Genomic DNA, 18154 nt, shown 5'->3' on the forward strand with positions numbered 1-18154 from the left:
TTACTCGCTTTAAATGCTTTTATAGTCTCAAAATTGATTTTAAGTTGAATTTTTTTACATTTTTCATTAAAACAGATTATAATTGAATGTTTGCCTCAGAAAACATGAAGCGAAACCCATCCATTGAGAAGAAAAGTTCATTTATTGTCACTCTTGCCTTCGAAAGCGTTATTACTGGCTTTAAATGGATTTATAATCTCATTATTGATTTTAAGTTGAATTTTCATATAACTTTGGTTAAAACAGAATATAATTGAATGTTTGCCTCGAGAAAAGTGACGCGAAAGCCATCCATTGACAACAAAAGTTTATTTATAGTCACTCAAGCCTTCGGAAGCCTTACTACTCGCTTTAAATACTTTTATAGTCTCATTATTGATTTTAAGTTGAATATTCTTACATTTTTGGTTAACAAAGATTATAATTGAAGGTTTGCCTCGAGAAACATGAAGCCAAAGCCATTTATTGACAAGAAAAGTTTATTTATAGTCACTTATGCCTTCGGAAGCCTTATTACTCGCTTTAAATGCTTTTATAGTCTCAAAATTGATTTTAAGTTGAATTTTATTACATTTTTCATTAAAACAGATTATAATTGAATGTTTGCCTCAGAAAACATGAAGCGAAACCCATCCATTGAGAAGAAAAGTTCATTTATTGTCACTCCTGCCTTCGAAAGCGTTATTACTGGCTTTAAATGGATTTATAATCTCATTATTGAATTTAAGTTGAATTTTCTTATAACTTTGGTTAAAACAGAATATAATTGAATGTTTACCTCGAGAAACGTGACGCGAAAGCCATCCATTGACAACAAAAGTTTATTTATAGTCACTTATGCCTTCGAAAGCCTTATTACTCGCTTTAAATACTTTTATAGTCTCATTATTCATTTTAAGTTGAATATTCTTACATTTTTGGGTAACAAAGATTATAATTGAATGTTTGCCTCGGGAAACATGAAGCGAAAGCCATTTATTGACAAGAAAAGTTCATTTATAGTCACTCATTCCTTTGAAAACATTGTTATTGGTTTTAAATGGATTTATAATCTCATTTTTTATTTTAAGTTGAATTTTCTTATAATTTTGGTTAAAACTGAATTTAATTGAATGTTTGCGTCAAGAAACGTGACGCGAAAGCCATCCATTGACAACAAAAGTTTATTTATAGTCACTCATGCCTTCGAAAGCCCTATTACTCGCTTTAAATACTTTTATAGTCTCATTATTGTTTTTAAGTTGAATATTCGTACATTTTTGGTTAAGAAAGATTATAAGTGAATGTTTGCCTCGGGAAACATGAAGCCAAAGCCATTTATTGACAAGAAAAGTTCATTTATAGTCACTCATTCCTTGGAAAACGTTGTTATTGGTTTTAAATGGATTTATAATCTCATTATTGATTTTAAGTTGAATTTTCTTATAATTTTGGTTAAAACAGAATATAATTGAATGTTTGCCTCGAGAAACGTGACACAAAAGCCATCCATTGACAAGAAAGTTTATTTATAGTCACTGATGCCTTCGAAAGCCCTATTACTCGCTTTAAATACTTTTTATAGTCTCATTATTGATTTTAAATTGAATATTCTTACATTTTTGGTTAAGAAAGATTATAATTGAATGTTTGCCTCGGGAAACATGAAGCGAAAGCCATTTATTGAAAGAAAAGTTCATTTATAGTCACTCATTCCTTTGAAAGCGTTATTATTGGTTATAAATGGATTTATAATCTCATTATTGATTTTAAGTTGAATTTTCTTATAAAGTTAGTTAAAACATAATATAATTTAATGTTTGCCTCGAGAAACGTGACGCGAAAGCCATCCATTTACAACAAAAGTTTATTTATAGTCACTTATGCCTTCGGAAGCCTTATCACTCGCTTTAGATGCTTTTATAGTCTCAAAATTGATTTTAAGTTGAATTTTATTACATTTTTCATTAAAACAGATTATAATTGAATGTTTGCCTCAGAAAACATGAAGCCAAACCCATCCATTGAGAATAAAAGTTCATTTATTGTCACTCCTGCCTTCGAAAGCGTTATTACTGGCTTTAAATGGATTTATAATCTCATTATTGATTTTAAGTTGAATTTTCTTATAACTTTGGTTAAAACAGAATATAATTGAATGTTTGCCTCGAGAAACGTGACGTGAAAGCCATCCATTGACAACAAAAGTTTATTTATAGTCACTCAAGCCTTCGGAAGCCTTATTACTCGCTTTAAATACTTTTATAGTCTCATTATTGATTTTAAGTTGAATATTCTTACATTTTTGGTTAACAAAGATTATAATTGAATGTTTGCCTCGGGAAACATGAAGCGAAATTCATTTATTGACAAGAAAAGTTCATTTATAGTCACTCAGTCCTTTGAAAACGTTATTATTGGTTTTAAATGGATTTATAATCTCATTAATGATTTTAAGTTGAATTTTCTTATAATTTTGGTTAACACAGAATATAATTGAATGTTTGCCTCGAGAAACGTGACGCGAAAGCCATCCATTGACAACAAAAGTTTATTTATAGTCACTCAAGCCTTCGGAAGCCTTATTACTCGCTTTAAATACTTTTATAGTCTCATTATTGATTTTAAGTTGAATATTCTTACATTTTTGGTTAACAAAGATTATAATTGAATGTTTGCCTCGGGAAACATGAAGCGAAATTCATTTATTGACAAGAAAAGTTCATTTATAGTCACTCAGTCCTTTGAAAACGTTATTATTGGTTTTAAATGGATTTATAATCTCATTATTGATTTTAAGTTGAATTTTCTTATAATTTTGGTTAAAATAGAGTATAATTGAATGTTTGCCTTGAGAAACGTGATAAGAAATCCAACCATTGACAACAAAAGCTTATTTATAGTCACTCATGCCTTCGGAAGCCTTATTACTCGCTTTAAATGCTTTTATAGTCTCAATATTGATTTTAAGTTGAATTTTATTACATTTTTCATTAAAACAGATTATAATTGAATGTTTTCCTCCAAAAACATGAAGCGAAAGCCATCCATTGAGAAGAAAAGTTTATTTATTATCACTCATGCCTTCAAAAGCATTATTACTAGCTTTAAATGGATTTATAATCTCATTATTGATTTTAAGTTGAATTTTCTTATAATTTTGGTGAAAATAGAATATAAATGAATGTTTGCCTCGAGAAACGTGACACGAAAGGCATCCATTGACAAAAAAGTTTATTTATAGTCACTGATGCCTTCGAAAGTCCTATTACTCGCTTTAAATACTATTATAGTCTCATTATTGATTTTAAATAGAATATTCTAACAGTTTTGGTTAAGAAAGATTATAATTGAATGTTTGCCTCGGGAAACGTGAAGCGAAAGCCATTTGTTGACAAGAAAAGTTCATTTATAGTCACTCATTCCTTTGAAAGCGTTATTATTGGTTTTAAATGGATTTATAATCTCATTATTGATTTTAAGTTGAATTTTCTTATAATTTTAGTTAAAACAGAATATAATTGAATGTTTGCCTCGAGAAACGTGACGCGAAAGCCATCCATTGACAACAAAAGTTTATTTATAGTCACTCATGCCTTCGGAAGCCTTATTACTCGCTTTAAATGCTTTTATAGTCTCAAAATTGATTTTAAGATGAATTTTATTACATTTTTCATTAAAACAGATTATAATTGAATGTTTGCCTCAGAAAACATGAAGCGAAACCCATCCATTGAGAAGAAAAGTTCATTTATTGTCACTCCTGCCTTCGAAAGCGTTATCACTGGCTTTAAATGGATTTATAATCTCATTATTGAATTTAAGTTGAATTTTCTTATAACTTTGGTTAAAACAGAATATAATTGAATGTTTACCTCGAGAAACGTGACGCGAAAGCCATCCATTGACAACAATAGTTTATTTATAGTCACTCATGCCTTCGGAAGCCTTATTACTCGCTTTAAATACTTTTATAGTCTCATTATTGATTTTAAGTTGAATATTCTTACATTTTTGGTTAACAAAGATTATAATTGAATGTTTGCCTCGAGAAACATGAAGCGAAAGCCATTTATTGACAAGAAAAGTTCATTTATAGTCACTCATTCCTTTGAAAACATTGTTATTGGTTTTAAATGGATTTATAATCTCATTATTGATTTTAAGTTGAATTTTCTTATAATTTTGGTTAAAACTGAATTTAATTGAATGTTTACCTCAAGAAACGTGACGCGAAAGCCATCCATTGACAACAAAAGTTTATTTATAGTCACTCATTCCTTCGAAAGCCCTATTACTCGCTTTAAATGGTTTTATAGTCTCAAAATTGATTTTAAGTTAAATTTTATTACATTTTTCATTAAAACAGATTATAATTGAATGTTTTCCTCAGAAAACATGAAGCGAAATCCATCCATTGAGAACAAAAGTTCATTTATTGTCACTCTTGCCTTCGAAAGCCTTATTACTGGCTTTAAATGGATTTATAATCTCATTATTGATTTTAAGTTGAATTTTCTTATAACTTTGGTTAAAACAGAATATAATTGAATGTTTGCCTTGAGAAACGTGACGTGAAAGCCATCCATTGACAACAAAAGTTTATTTATAGTCACTCACGCCTTCGGAAGCCTTATTACTCGCTTTAAATGCTTTTACAGTCTCAAAATTGATTTTAAGTTGAATTTTATTGCGTTTTTCATTAAAACAGATTATAATTGAATGTTTACCTCAGAAAACATGAAGCGAAACCCATCCATTGAGAAGAAAATTTCATTTATTGTCAGTCCTACCTTCGAAAGCGTTATTACTAGCTTTAAATGGATTTATAATCTCATTATTGATTTTAAGTTGAATTTTCTTATAACTTTGGTTAAAACAGAATATAATTGAATGTTTGCCTCGAGAAACGTGAGGCGAAAGCCATCCGTTGACAACAAAAGTTTATTTATAGTCAATCAAGCTTTCGGAAGCCTTATTACTCGCTTTAAATACTTTTATAGTCTCATTATTGACTTTAAGTTGAATATTCTTACATTTTTGGTTAAGAAAGATTATAATTGAATGTTTGCCTCGGGAAACATGAAGCTAAAGCCATTTATTGACAAGAAAAGTTCATTTATAGTCACTCATTTCTTTGAAAGCGTTATTATTGGTTTGAAATGGATTTATAATCTCATTATTGATTTTAAGTTGAATTTTCTTATAATTTTGGTTAAAACAGAATATAATTGAATGTTTACCTCGAGAAACGTGACGCGAAACCCATCCATTGACAACAAAAGTTTATTACAGTCACTCATGCTCTTGGAAGCCTTATTACTCGCTTTAAAGGCTTTTATAGTCTCAAAATTGATTTTAAGTTAAATTTTCTTACATTTTTCATTAAAACAGATTGTAATTGAATATTTGCCTCATAAAACATGAAGCGAAACCCATCCATTGAGAAGAAAAGTTCATTTATTGTCACTCCTGCCTTCGAAAGCGTTATTACTGGCTTTATATGGATTTATAATCTCATTATTGATTTTAAGTTGAATTTTCTTATAACTTCGGTTAAAACAGAATATAATTGAATGTTTGCCTCGAGAAACGTGACTCGAAAGCCATCCATTGACAAGAACGTTTATTTATAGTCGCTGATGCCTTCGAAAGCCCTATTTCTCGCTTTAAATACTTTTATAGTCTCATTATTGATTTTAAGTTGAATATTCTTACATTTTTGGTTAAGAAAGATTATAATTGAATGTTTGCCTCGGGAAACATGAAGGGAAAGCCATTTATTGACAAGAAAAGTTCATTTATAGTCACTCATTCCTTTGAAAGCGTTATTATTGGTTTTAAATGGATTTATAATCACATTATTGATTTTAAGTTGAATTTTCTTATAATTTTAGTTAAAACAGAATATAATTGAATGTTTGCCTCGAGAAACGTGACGCGAAAGCCATCCATTGACAACAAAAGTTTTTTTATAGTCACTCATGCCTTTGAAAGCCTTATTACTCGCTTTAAATGCTTTTATAGTCTCAAAATTGATTTTAAGTTGAATTTTATTACATTTTTCATTAAAACATATTATAATTGAATTTTTTCCTCAGAAAACATGAAGCGAAACACATCCATTGAGAAGAAAAGTTCATTTATTGTCACTCCTGCCTTCGAAAGCGTTATTACTGGCTTTAAATGGATTTATAATCTCATTATTGATTTTAAGTTGAATTTTCTTATAACCTTGGTTAAAACAGAATATAATTGAATGTTTACCTCGTGAAACGTGATGCGAAAGCCATCCATTGACAACAAAAGTTTATTTATAGACACTCATGCCTTCGAAAGCCTTATTACTCGCTTTAAATGCTTTTATAGTCTCAAAATTGATTTTAAATTTGAATTTTATTACATTTTTCATTAAAACAGATTATAATTGAATGTTTGCCTCAGAAAACATGAAGCGAAACCCATCCATTGAGAAGAAAAGTTCATTTATTGTCACTCCTGCCTTCAAAAGTGTTATTACTGGCTTTAAATGGATTTATAATCTCATTATTGATTTTAAGTTGAATTTTCTTATAACTTTGGTTAAAACAGAATATAATTGAATGTTTGTTTAAAGAAACGTGACTCGAAAGTCATCCATTGACAACAAAAGTTTATTTATAGTCACTCAAGCCTTCGGAAGCCTTATTATTTGCTTTCAATACTTTTATAGTCTCATTATTGAATTTAAGTTGAATATTCTTACATTTTTGGATAAGAAAGATTATAATTGAACGTTTGCCTCGGGAAACATGAAGCGAAAGCCATTTATTGACAAGAAATGTTCATTTATAGTCACTCATTCCTTTGAAAGCGTTATTATTGATTTTAAATGGATTTATAATCTCATTATTGATTTTAAGTTGAATTCTCTTCTGATTTTGGTTAAAACAGAATATAATTGAATGTTTTTCTCGAGAAACGTGACGCGAAAGCCATCCATTGACAACAAAAGTTTATTTATGGTCACTCATGCCTTCGGAAGCATTATTATCGCTTTAAATGTTTTTATAATCTGATTACTGATTTTAAGTTGATTTTTCTTATAATTTTGGTTAAAACAGAATATAATTGAATGTTTGCCTCGAGAAACGTGACGCGAAAGCCATCCATTGACAACAAAAGTTTATTTATAGTCACTCATGCCTTCGGAAGCCTTATTACTCGGTTTAAATACTTTTATAGTCTCATTATTGATTTAAAGTTGAATATTCTTACGTTTTTGGTTAAGAAAGATTATAATTGAATGTTTGCCTCGGGAAACATGAAGCGAAAGCCATTTATTGTCAAGAAAAGTTCATTTATAGTCACTCATTCCTTTGGAAGTGTTATTATTGGTTTTAAATGGATTTATAATCTCATTATTGATTTTAAGTTAAATTTTCTTATAATATTGGCTAAAACAGAATATAATTGAATGTTTGCCTCGAGAAATGTGACACGAAAGCAATCCATTGACAAGAAAGTTTATTTATAGTCACTGATGCCTTCGAGAGCCCTATTACTCGCTTTAAATACTTTTATAGTCTCATTATTGATTTTAAGTTGAATATTCTTACATTTTTGGTTAAGAAATATTATAATTGAATGTTAGCCTCGGGAAACATGAAGCGAAAGCCATTTATTGACAAGAAAAGTTCATTTATAGTCACTTATTCCTTTGAAAGCTTTATTATTGGTTTTAAATGGATTTATAATCTCATTATTGATTTTAAGTTGAATTTTCTTATAATTTTGGTTAAAACAGAATATAATTGAATGTTTCCCTCGAGAAACGTGATACGAAAGCCATCCATTGACAACAAAAGTTTATTTATAGTCACTCATGCCTTCGGAAGCCTTATTACTCGCTTTAAATTCTTTTATAGTCCCAAAATTGATTTTAAGTTGAATTTTATTACATTTTTCATTAAAACAGATTATAATTGAATGTTTGCCTCAGAAAACATGAAGCGAAACCCATACATTGAGAAGAAAAGTTCATTTATTGTCACTTCTGCCTTCAAAAGCGTTATTACTAGCTTGAAATGGATTTATAATCTCATTATTGATTTTAAGTTGAATTTTCTTATAACTTTGGTCAAAACAGAATATAATTGAATGTTTGCCTCGAGAAACGTGACGCGAAAGCCATCCATTGACAACAAAAGTTTATTTATAGTCACTCAAGCCTTCGGAAGCCTTATTACTTGCTTTAAATACTTTTATAGTCTCATTATTGATTTTAAGTTGAATATTCTTACATTTTTGGTTAACAAAGATTATAATTGAATGTTTGCCTCGGGAAACATGAAGCGAAAGCCATTTATTGACAAGAAAAGTTCATTTATAGTCACTCATTCCTTTGAAAACGTTATTATTGGTTTTAAATGGACTTATAATCTCATTATGGATTTTAAGTTGAATTTTCTTAAATTTTGGTTAAAATAGAATATAATTGAATGTTTGTCTCGAGAAACGTGACGCGAAAGCCATCCATTGACAACAAAAGTTTATTTATAGTCACTCATGCCTTCGAAAGCCTTATTACTTGCTTTAAATACTTTTATAGTCTCATTATTGATTTTAAGTTGAATATTCTTACATTTTTGGTTAAGAAAGATTATAATTGAATGTTTGCCTCGGGAAACATGAAGCGAAAGCCATTTATTGACAAGAAAAGTTCATTTATAGTCACTCATTCCTTTGAAAACGTTATTAATTGTTTTAAATGGATTTATAATCTCATTATTGATTTTAAGTTGAATTTTCTTATAATTTTGGTTAAAACAGAATATAATTGAATGTTTGCCTCGAGAAACATGACGCGAAAGCCATCATTGACAACAAAAGTTTATTTATAGTCACTCATGGCTTCGGAAGCCTTATTACTCGCTGTAAATGTTTTTATAGTCTCAAAATTGATTTTAAGTTGAATTTTCTTACATTTTTCATTAAAACATATTACAATTGAATGTTTGCCTCAGAAAACATGAAGCGAAACCCATCCATTGAGAAGAAAAGTTCATTTATTGTCACTCTTGCCTTCGAAAGCGTTATTACTGGCTTTAAATGGATTTATAATCTGATTACTGATTTTAAGTTGATTTTTCTTATAATTTTGGTTAAAACAGAATATAATTGAATGTTTACCTCGAGAAACGTGATGCGAAAGCCATCCATTGACAACAAAAGTTTATTTATAGTCACTCATGGCTTCGGAAGCCTTATTACTCGCTTTAAATGCTTTTATAGTCTCAAAATTGATTTTAAGTTAAATTTTATTACATTTTTCATTAAAACAGATTATAATTGAATGTTTGCCTCAGAAAACATGAAGCGAAACCCATCCATTGAGAAGAAAAGTTCATTTATTGTCACTCTTGCCTTCAAAAGCGTTATTACTAGCTTGAAATGGATTTATAATCTCATTATTGATTTTAAGTTGAATTTTCTTATAACTTTGGTTAAAACAGAATATAATTGAATGTTTGCCTCGAGAAACGTGACGCGAAAGCCATCCATTGACAACAAAAGTTTATTTATAGTCACTCAAGCCTTCGGAAGCCTTATTACTCGCTTTAAATACTTTTATAGTCTTATTATTGATTTTAAGTTGAATATTCTTACATTTTTGGTTAACAAAGATTATAATTGAATGTTTGCCTCGGGAAACATGATGCGAAATCCATTTATTGACAAGAAAACTTCATTGATAGTCACTCATTCCTTTGAAAACGTTATTATTGGTTTTAAATGGATTTATAATCTCATTATTGATTTTAAGTTTAATTTTTGTTAAATTTTGGTTAAAATAGAATATAATTTAATGTTTGTCTCGAGAAACGTGACGCGAAAGCCATTCATTGAGAACAAAAGTTTATTTATAGTCACTCATGCATTCGAAAGCCTTATTACTTGCTTTAAATACTTTTATAGTCTCATTATTGATTTTAAGTTGAATATTCTTACATTTTTGGTTAAGAAAGATTATAATTGAATGTTTGCCTCGGGAAACATGAAGCGAAAGCCATTTATTGACAAGAAAAGTTCATTTATAGTCACTCATTCCTTTGAAAACGTTATTATTGGTTTTAAATGGATTTATAATCTCATTATTGATTTTAAGTTGAATTTTCTTATAATTTTGGTTAAAACAAAATATAATTGACTGTTTCCTCAAGAAACGTGACGCGAAAGCCATCCATTGACAACAAAAGTTTATTTATAGTCACTCATGCCTTCGGAAGCCTTATTACTCGCTTTAAATGCTTTTATAGTCTCAAAATTGATGTTAAGTTGAATTTTCTTACATTTTTCGTTAAAACAGATTATAATTGAATATTTGCCTCAGAAAACATGAAGCGAAACCCATCCATTGAGAAGAAAAGTTCATCTATTGTCACTCCTGCCTTCGAAAGTGTTATTACTGGTATTAAATGTATTTATAATCTGGTTACTGATTTTAAGTTGAATTTTCTTATAATTTTGGTTAAAACAGAATATAATTGAATGTTTACCTCAAGAAATGTGACGCGAAAGCCATCCATTGACAACAAAAGTTTATTTATAGTCACTCATGCCTTCGGAAGCCTTATTACTCGCTTTAAATACTTTTATAGTTTCAAAATTGATTTTAAGTTGAATTTTCTTACATTTTTCATTAAAACATACTATAATTGAATATTTGCCTCAGAAAACATGAAGCGAAACCCATCCATTGAGAAGAAAAGTTCATCTATTATCACTCTTGCCTTCGAAAGCGTTATTACTGGCTTTAAATGGATTTATAATCTGATTACTGATTTTAAGTTGAATTTTCTTATAATTTTGGTTAAAACAGAATATAATTGAATGTTTGCCTCGAGAAACGTGACGCGAAAGCCATCCATTGACAACAAAAGTTTATTCATAGTCACTCATGCCTTCGGAAGCCTTATTACTCGCTTGAAATACTTTTATAGTCTAATTATTGAATCTAAGTTGAATATTGTTACATTTTTGGTTAAGGAAGATTATAATTGATTGTTTGCCTCTGGAAACATGAAGCGAAAGCCATTTATTGACAAGAAAAGTTCATTTATAGTCACTGATTCCTTTGAAAGCGTTATTATAGGTTTTAAATGGATTTATAATCTCATTATTGATTTTAAGTTGAATTTTCTTATAATTTTGGTTAAAACAAAATATAATTAAATGTTTGCCTCGAGAAACGTGACGCGAAAGGCATCCATTGACAACAAAAGTTTATTTATAGTCACTCATGCCTTCAGAAGCCTTATTACTCGCTTTAAATACTTTTATAGTCTCATTATTGATTTTAAGTTGAATATTCTTACATTTTTGGTTAAGAAAGATTATAATTGAATGTTTGCCTCAGGAAACATGTAGCGAAAGCCATTTATTGACAAGAAAGTTCATTTATAGTCACTCATTCCTTTGAAAGCGTTATTATTAGTTTTAAATGGATTTATAATCTCATTATTGATTTTAAGTTGAATTTTCTTATAATTTTGGTTAAAAAAGAATATAATTGAATGTTTACCTCAAGAAACGTGACGCGAAAGCCATCCATTGACAACAAAAGTTTTTTTATAGTCACTCATGCCTTCGGAAGCCTTATTACTCGCTTTAAATACTTTTATAGTCTCATTATTGATTTTAAGTTGAATATTCTTACATTTTTGGTTAAGAAAGATTATAATTGAATGTTTGCCTCGGGAAACATGAAGCGAAAGCCATTTATTGACAAGAAAAGTTCATTTATAGTCACTCATTCCTTTGAAAACGTTATTATTGGTTTTAAATGGATTTATAATCTCATTATTGATTTTAAGTTGAATTTTCTTATAATTTTGGTTAAAACAAAATATAATTGACTGTTTCCTCAAGAAACGTGACGCGAAAGCCATCCATTGACAACAAAAGTTTATTTATAGTCACTCATGCCTTCGGAAGCCTTATTACTCGCTTTAAATGCTTTTATAGTCTCAAAATTGATGTTAAGTTGAATTTTCTTACATTTTTCGTTAAAACAGATTATAATTGAATATTTGCCTCAGAAAACATGAAGCGAAACCCATCCATTGAGAAGAAAAGTTCATCTATTGTCACTCCTGCCTTCGAAAGTGTTATTACTGGTATTAAATGTATTTATAATCTGGTTACTGATTTTAAGTTGAATTTTCTTATAATTTTGGTTAAAATAGAATATAATTGAATGTTTACCTCAAGAAATGTGACGCGAAAGCCATCCATTGACAACAAAAGTTTATTTATAGTCACTCATGCCTTCGGAAGCCTTATTACTCGCTTTAAATACTTTTATAGTTTCAAAATTGATTTTAAGTTGAATTTTCTTACATTTTTCATTAAAACATACTATAATTGAATATTTGCCTCAGAAAACATGAAGCGAAACCCATCCATTGAGAAGAAAAGTTCATCTATTATCACTCTTGCCTTCGAAAGCGTTATTACTGGCTTTAAATGGATTTATAATCTGATTACTGATTTTAAGTTGAATTTTCTTATAATTTTGGTTAAAACAGAATATAATTGAATGTTTGCCTCGAGAAACGTGACGCGAAAGCCATCCATTGACAACAAAAGTTTATTCATAGTCACTCATGCCTTCGGAAGCCTTATTACTCGCTTGAAATACTTTTATAGTCTAATTATTGAATCTAAGTTGAATATTGTTACATTTTTGGTTAAGGAAGATTATAATTGATTGTTTGCCTCTGGAAACATGAAGCGAAAGCCATTTATTGACAAGAAAAGTTCATTTATAGTCACTGATTCCTTTGAAAGCGTTATTATAGGTTTTAAATGGATTTATAATCTCATTATTGATTTTAAGTTGAATTTTCTTATAATTTTGGTTAAAACAAAATATAATTAAATGTTTGCCTCGAGAAACGTGACGCGAAAGGCATCCATTGACAACAAAAGTTTATTTATAGTCACTCATGCCTTCAGAAGCCTTATTACTCGCTTTAAATACTTTTATAGTCTCATTATTGATTTTAAGTTGAATATTCTTACATTTTTGGTTAAGAAAGATTATAATTGAATGTTTGCCTCAGGAAACATGTAGCGAAAGCCATTTATTGACAAGAAAGTTCATTTATAGTCACTCATTCCTTTGAAAGCGTTATTATTAGTTTTAAATGGATTTATAATCTCATTATTGATTTTAAGTTGAATTTTCTTATAATTTTGGTTAAAAAAGAATATAATTGAATGTTTACCTCAAGAAACGTGACGCGAAAGCCATCCATTGACAACAAAAGTTTATTTATAGTCACTCATGCCTTCGGAAGCCTTATTACTCGGTTTAAATACTTTTATAGTCTCATTATTGATTTTAAGTTGAATATTCTTACATTTTTGGTTAACAAAGATTATAATTGAATGTTTGCCTCGGGAAACATGAAACGAAAGCCATTTATTGACAAGAAAAGTTCATTTATAGTCACTCATTCCATTGAAAACGTTATTATTGGTTTTAAATGGATTTATAATCTCATTATTGATTTTAAGTTGAATTTTCTTATAATTTTGGTTAAAACAGAATATAATTGATTGTTTGCCTCGAGAAACATGACGCGAAAGCCATCCATTGACAACAAAAGTTTATTTATAGTCACTCATGCCTTCGGAAGCCTTATTACTCGCTTTAAATGCTTTTATAGTCTCAAAATTTATTTTAAGTTGAATTTCCTTACATTTTTCGTTAAAACAAATTATAATTGAATATTTGCCTCAGAAAACATGAAGCGAAACCCATCCATTGAGAAGAAAAGTTCATCTATTATCACTCCTGCCTTCGAAAGCGTTATTACTGGTATTAAATGGATTTATAATCTGGTTACTGGTTTTAAGTTGAATTTTCTTATAATTTTGGTTAAAACAGAATATAATTGAATGTTTGCCTCAAGAAATGTGACGTGAAAGCCATCCATTGACAACAAAAGTTTATTTATAGTCACTCATGCCTTCGGAAGCCTTATTACTCGCTTTAAATACTTTTATAGTTTCAAAATTGATTTTAAGTTGAATTTTCTTACATTTTTCATTAAAACAGACTATAATTGAATATTTGCCTCAGAAAACATGAAGCGAAACCCATCCATTGAGAAGAAAAGTTCATCTATTATCACTCTTGCCTTCGAAAGCGTTATTACTGGCTTTAAATGGATTTATAATCTGATTACTGATTTTAAGTTGAATTTTCTTATAATTTTGGCTAAAACAGAATATAATTGAATGTTTGCCTCGAGAAACGTGACGCGAAAGCCATCCATTGACAATAAAAGTTTATTCATAGTCACTCATGCCTTCGGAAGCCTTATTACTCGCTTGAAATACTTTTATAGTCTAATTATTGAATCTAAGTTGAATATTGTTACATTTTTGGTTAAGAAAGATTATAATTGACTGTTTGCCTCTGGAATATGAAGCGAAAGCCATTTATTGACAAGAAAAGTTCATTTATAGTCACTGATTCCTTGAAAGCGTTATTATAGGTTTTAAGTGGTTTTATAATCTCATTATTGATTTTAAGTTGAATTTTCTTATAATTTTGGTTAAAACAAAATATAATTAAATGTTTGCCTCGAGAAACGTGACGCGAAAGGCATTCATTGACAACAAAAGTTTATTTATAGTCACTCATGCCTTCGGAAGCCTTATTACTCGCTTTAAATACTTTTATAGTCTCATTATTGATTTTAAGTTGAATATTCTTACATTTTTGTTTAAGAAAGATTATAATTGAATGTTTGCCTCGGGAAACATGAAGCGAAAGCCATTTATTGACAAGAAAGTTCATTTATAGTCACTCATTCCTTTGAAAGCGTTATTATTGGTTTTAAATGGATTTATAATCTCATTATTGATTTTAGGTTGAATTTTCTTATAATTTTGGTTAAAACAGAATATAATTGAATGTTTCCCTCGAGAAACGTGATGCGAAAGCCATCCATTGACAACAAAAGTTTATTTATAGTCACTCATGGCTTCGGAAGCCTTATTACTCTCTTTAAATGCTTTTATAGTCTCAAAATTGATTTTAAGTTAAATTTTATTACATTTTTCATTAAAACAGATTATAATTGAATGTTTGCCTCAGAAAACATGAAGCGAAACCCATCCATTGAGAAGAAAAGTTCATCTATTATCACTCTTGCCTTCGAAAGCGTTATTACTGGCTTTAAATGGATTTATAATCTGATTACTGATTTAAGTTGAATTTTCTTATAATTTTGGCTAAAACAGAATATAATTGAATGTTTGCCTCGAGAAACGTGACGCGAAAGCCATCCATTGACAACAAAAGTTTATTCATAGTCACTCATGCCTTCGGAAGCCTTATTACTCGCTTGAAATACTTTTATAGTCTAATTATTGAATCTAAGTTGAATATTGTTACATTTTTGGTTAAGGAAGATTATAATTGATTGTTTGCCTCTGGAAACATGAAGCGAAAGCCATTTATTGACAAGAAAAGTTCATTTATAGTCACTGATTCCTTTGAAAGCGTTATTATAGGTTTTAAATGGATTTATAATCTCATTATTGATTTTAAGTTGAATTTTCTTATAATTTTGGTTAAAACAAAATATAATTAAATGTTTGCCTCGAGAAACGTGACGCGAAAGGCATCCATTGACAACAAAAGTTTATTTATAGTCACTCATGCCTTTAGAAGCCTTATTACTCGCTTTAAATACTTTTATAGTCTCATTATTGATTTTAAGTTGAATATTCTTACATTTTTGGTTAAGAAAGATTATAATTGAATGTTTGCCTCAGGAAACATGTAGCGAAAGCCATTTATTGACAAGAAAGCTCATTTATAGTCACTCATTCCTTTGAAAGCGTTATTATTGGTTTTAAATGGATTTATAATCTCATTATTGATTTTAAGTTGAATTTTCTTATAATTTTGGTTAAAAAAGAATATAATTGAATGTTTGCCTCAAGAAACGTGACGCGAAAGCCATCCATTGACAACAAAAGTTTATTTATAGTCACTCATGCCTTCGGAAGCCTTATTACTCGCTTTAAATACTTTTATAGTCTCATTATTGATTTTAAGTTGAATATTCTTACATTTTTGGTTAACAAAGATTATAATTGATTGTTTGCCTCGGGAAACATGAAACGAAAGCCATTTATTGACAATAAAAGTTCATTTATAGTCACTCATTCCATTGAAAACGTTATTATTTGTTTTAAATGGATTTATAATATCATTATTGATTTTAAGTTGAATTTTCTTATAATTTTGGTTAAAACAGAATATAATTGATTGTTTGCCTCGAGAAACATGACGCGAAAGCCATCCATTGACAACAAAAGTTTATTTATAGTCACTCATGCCTTCGGAAGCCTTATTACTTGCTTTAAATGTTATTATAGTCTCAAAATTGATTTTAAGTTGAATTTCCTTATAATTTTGGTTAAAACATAACATAATTAAATGTTTGCCTCGAGAAACGTGACGCGAAAGCCATCCATTGACAACAAAAGTTCATTTATAGTCACTCATTCCTTTGAAAGCGTTATTATTGATTTTAAATGGTTTTATAATCTCATTATTGATTTTAAGTTGAATTCTCTTATAATTTTGGTTAAAACAGAATATAATTGAATGTTTTTCTCGAGAAACGTGACGCGAAAGCCATCCATTGACAACAAAATTTTATTTATGGTCAGTCATGCCTTCGGAAGCCTTATTATCGCTTTAAATGTTTTTATAGCCTCAAAATTGATTTTAAGTTGAATTTTCTTACATTTTTCATTAAAACATATTATAATTGAATGTTTGCCTCAGAAAACATGAAGCGAAACCCATCCATTGAGAAGAAAAGTTCATTTATTGTCACTCCTGCCTTCAAAAGCGTTATTTCTAGCTTGAAATGGATTTATAATCTCATTATTGATTTTAAGTTGAATTTTCTTACAACTTTTGTTAAAACAGAATATAATTGAATGTTTGCCTCGAGAAACGTGACGCGAAAGCCATCCATTGACAACAAAAGTTTATTTATAGTCACTCAAGCCTTCGAAAGCCTTATTACTCGCTTTAAATGATTTTATAGTCTCAAAATTTATTTTAAGTTGAATTTCCTTACATTTTTCGTTAAAACAAATTATAATTGAATATTTGCCTCAGAAAACATGAAGCGAAACCCATCCATTGAGAAGAAAAGTTCATCTATTGTCACTCCTGCCTTCGAAAGCGTTATTACTGGTATTAAATGGATTTATAATCTGGTTACTGATTTTAAGTTGAATTTTCTTATAATTTTGGTTAAAACAGAATATAATTGAATGTTTGCCTCAAGAAATGTGACGCGAAAGCCATCCATTGACAACAAAAGTTTATTGATAGTCACTCATGCCTTCGGGAGCCTTATTACTCGCTTTAAATACTTTTATAGTCTAATTATTGAATCTAAGTTGAATATTGTTACATTTTTGGTTAAGGAAGATTATAATTGATTGTTTGCCTCTGGAAACATGAAGCGAAAGCCATTTATTGACAAGAAAAGTTCATTTATAGTCACTGATTCCTTTGAAAGCGTTATTATAGGTTTTAAATGCATTTATAATCTCATTATTGATTTTAAGTTGAATTTTCTTATAATTTTGGTTAAAACAAAATATAATTAAATGTTTGCCTCGAGAAACGTGACGCGAAAGGCATCCATTGACAACAAAAGTTTATTTATAGTCACTCATGCCTTCGGAAGCCTTATTACTCGCTTTAAATACTTTTATAGTCTCATTATTGATTTTAAGTTGAATATTCTTACATTTTTGGTTAAGAAAGATTATAATTGAATGTTTGCCTCAGGAAACATGAAGCGAAAGCCATTTATTGACAAGAAAGTTCATTTATAGTCACTCATTCCTTTGAAAGCGTTATTATTGGTTTTAAATGGATTTATAATCTCATTATTGATTTTAAGTTGAATTTTCTTATAATTTTGGTTAAAAAAGAATATAATTGAATGTTTGCCTCAAGAAACGTGACGCGAAAGCCATCCATTGACAACAAAAGTTTATTTATAGTCACTCATGCCTTCGGAAGCCTTATTACTCGGTTTAAATACTTTTATAGTCTCATTATTGATTTTAAGTT

This window comes from Theobroma cacao, chromosome 9 (genome assembly GCF_053813885.1).
Source record: "Theobroma cacao isolate CCN51 chromosome 9, ASM5381388v1, whole genome shotgun sequence".
Lineage (NCBI taxonomy): Eukaryota > Viridiplantae > Streptophyta > Magnoliopsida > Malvales > Malvaceae > Theobroma > Theobroma cacao.